Source organism: Ceratosolen solmsi, unplaced genomic scaffold (assembly GCF_000503995.2).
Source record: "Ceratosolen solmsi marchali unplaced genomic scaffold, CerSol_1.0 scaffold61, whole genome shotgun sequence".
Lineage (NCBI taxonomy): Eukaryota > Metazoa > Arthropoda > Insecta > Hymenoptera > Agaonidae > Ceratosolen > Ceratosolen solmsi.
In genome coordinates this window covers 114,629-117,843 of record NW_011948435.1, presented here as the reverse complement: position 1 = coordinate 117,843, position 3,215 = coordinate 114,629, and positions in this window count along the sequence as shown.

The following is a 3,215-nucleotide window of genomic DNA, read 5'->3' as shown; positions in this document are numbered from 1 at the left end:
GGGGGGGGGGGGGGGGTAAAAGTTACTCGTGAGATAGTAATCCCAAGTGCGGTCCAAGGATTAGCCGGCGGTTCCTCTCTGCATGTTTATTGACTTGCAAGGCGTCACGATCTTCTCCTCCACCATCTCCTCCTGCTCCCCTCAACACGCTTCCTCGTATCCCCCCCCCCCCTCCCCTCTTTTCTTTTCACCCCGATACCGTGCATTTAGATATAAGGCTAACACGGCTGAGCTTTCTTTCCCGGAACCGCTTCACTACTTTCCCCCTGCTCTACGGCCTACGCCACCATTTTTCCATTACACGCGCATCCCCCACACGCGCCATTGCTCTCTGCTCTTCTTATTTGCCCATCTCTTTTCTTTCCATCCCCCCCCCCATTCCCTATTCCCCTCAGCATCCGCCGCTCACATCCCTATCCACTAAACCAGCTCACTCAACAGAGGAGGAGAATCTTTTCCCTCCGGTACCGTAGCCTTTCCATACGCAAGAGGAGCGCCACATGCGTTCTATTTCCTGCTCGCGAGCGCATTCTTGACATTGTTAACAACTTAAAATGATCTGCATCCTGTCCCCCCCCCCTCTCGTGCATTTATGTATTCACATTGTTAAAGCATAGAGGCGATTTTATGCGAGAACAAGCGTTTAATAGCGCCGTATTATTAAAAAGATGTGGGAATGCATAGAGTGCGCCTCTACCTTAACTTAGGTGGGATTTATTTTAAGTGGCCGTTAATCTTGGAAAAAAGAGGGCTCTTAATATTTTCATCGAGTCGCTGCTAATCAACGGCTTACGAATCAAAGGCCAAAGGGATTTAGAGCGTAATTAATAAGCGAAACTATAATTGCATAATTGACGTGTGAGATAATTGTGAGAGGGCGGAATGAACGAAGAGAAGAAGGTAGTAAGTACGCTGTTATGATATAATGATGAATTAAAGGTAAATGAAGGCCTGGCATGTATTAATAAACAATTGTTGGCATTCGGAATTTGGTTGTGGGGGGGGGTCGCGGAGGAATCACGAAGGAATCGCGGAGGAATCACGGAGGAATCGCGGAGGAATCGCGAACTTGGAGGAGAAAAGTTCGAGGCCCAATTCGTATACGCTCGTTATTAGCGAGAGGTGAAGGATTCTCAGGACATGCGGTGTAAAAGCACTTTACGATCGCGAGATTATCCGAGCTCGATCTAGTTGGCAGCGATTAAGAGAGTAATATAATGTCTTTAGTGAGCCAGGCGATTAGGAGATCGGCTAGGATAATCGCTCGAGTACTTTTTAGCTCCCGAAGACAGACGTGGTGCGAGCGTAGAGGAAAAATTTACGTTCGGATTTACTAATCAGCAGGCGCATGGATAGACGAGAATCGAAGAAAAAAATATTCCTCACTGTGACGAAGGTCACTCGGCTATAGATTACGAGACACAATAATGATGTAGTAAAAGGCACGTTCGGTGGCGATTTTTGGATTGGGAATGGGTGATATTGGGTGGGGTGATGGAGATGGGAGAACAGGCAGAGAATAATTGATCAATTTACGTTATCTTTCTTTATGACGAAGCTATTAGTGGTCCAATATCTTTTATTATTTATATGTCAAATTTTGCCGTTGAATCCTTTCACCTTTTTATCGGTATATTAGCAATTGGCAAGTTTTCATTCCATTCCAATCCGCAGTTTAATAAAAGGCACATTACGTTCGAGCGATCGATAGGGGAAAAAATTCTATTCTTTTGGTACGTTTAAATATTTTGATAATAAATTAAGTGGCTTAGAGCGACACTTTATCAAAATTTTATTTAAAGAATACTTAGGAAATTAAGTAAGCGCAAATACGCGCGTCAAATTATTCATTAAATATTATCTTGGAATTAAGCATTATTAATCTTCTGTTATTAATTTCAGTACTTGTCGTTGTCTCTTTCCTTCGTCATCATCATCATCATCATCATCATCATCATCATCATCATCATCATCATCATCATCATCATCTTCTTCTTCTTCTTCTTCTTCTTCTTCTTCTTCTTCTTCTTCTTCTTCTTCTTCTTCTTCTTCTTCTTCTTCTTCTTCTTCTTCTTCTTCTTCTTCTTCTTCTTCTTCTTCTTTTTCCTCCTTCTCCTTATTTCTCTTCTGGATTCTTTCATTTGGCCAACGTCGTTTGAGCATTGTCCGATTGGTTTATTGACGAGTTAAACAATTGAAAGCGAAAGTGAAGCAATTTTTAATGAAACAATTTGTAAGTTGACGGTGTCGGAAGATTTAAAAAATTTCACACCTCATACAAGGCTTTTTGTAATATCGTACATCCAGTCGTGCTATCTTAACGTTACATGTATCGTAACGGTCGTTTCAAGTTGCTTAACGGACATCTTGGCAAACTTTAAAGGAGCACCATCAATATGCTAACGAGCAATCGTCGACTTAACCGAAATAATTACGGAGCCCAATTATTCCTACTACGTTATTGTTTTTCTTCTTCTTCTTCTTCTTCTTCTTCTTCTTCTTCTTCTTCTTCTTCTTCTTCTTCTTATTCTTCTTCTTTTTTATTTCTCAATGTTCTTTGTTTGTCTTTTTAAACACTCAATTAGTACTTAGAGAATCAATTTACATCACCGCGATATATTCGCGTCCCGATAATTCGCCACTGGCTTTGCAACGAATAATCGAGAGTATAAAAAACATAGTGACAAAATCCAAATTAACGTGGTGTATCGAAGCACGATAGATCGTAGGAACACTCGAGGCCACGTCCTTACGCAAATGCTGATAATTACGTAGTAAATCCACACAATAACTCGGGATTCTGTTTTGCAATGAACATTAGCGACGAAATGCGAACGGAGGATTAATTAATGGATTAATTAGCCACTGGCTTCCTAACCCTCCGTCTTTGCGCACGCGTCTACGAGGACTCGGTTGACATGGGGCAAAAATATAGTGCCGACTCGCGAGGAGCATTCAAGGTGAAGAACCTCGAGCGACAGCAAACGTCGTGGCCGCTCGTGTCGTCCTTGTAGAAAGCCGACGAAATTCAAGGAATTCGAACCTGGGGGAGGATTGCGGAGATAGGCGTTGAGATCGATCGCGAAAGTCTCTGAAAATTCCAGCCACGATGTCGGACAGATCGGCAGGTGAGGCGAGCCATGGACGGGCAGAATCGAGGAAACCAAGGTGAGCATCGTAACCAGTTGGTGGGGGGGGGGGGGGGGGGCGCCAGC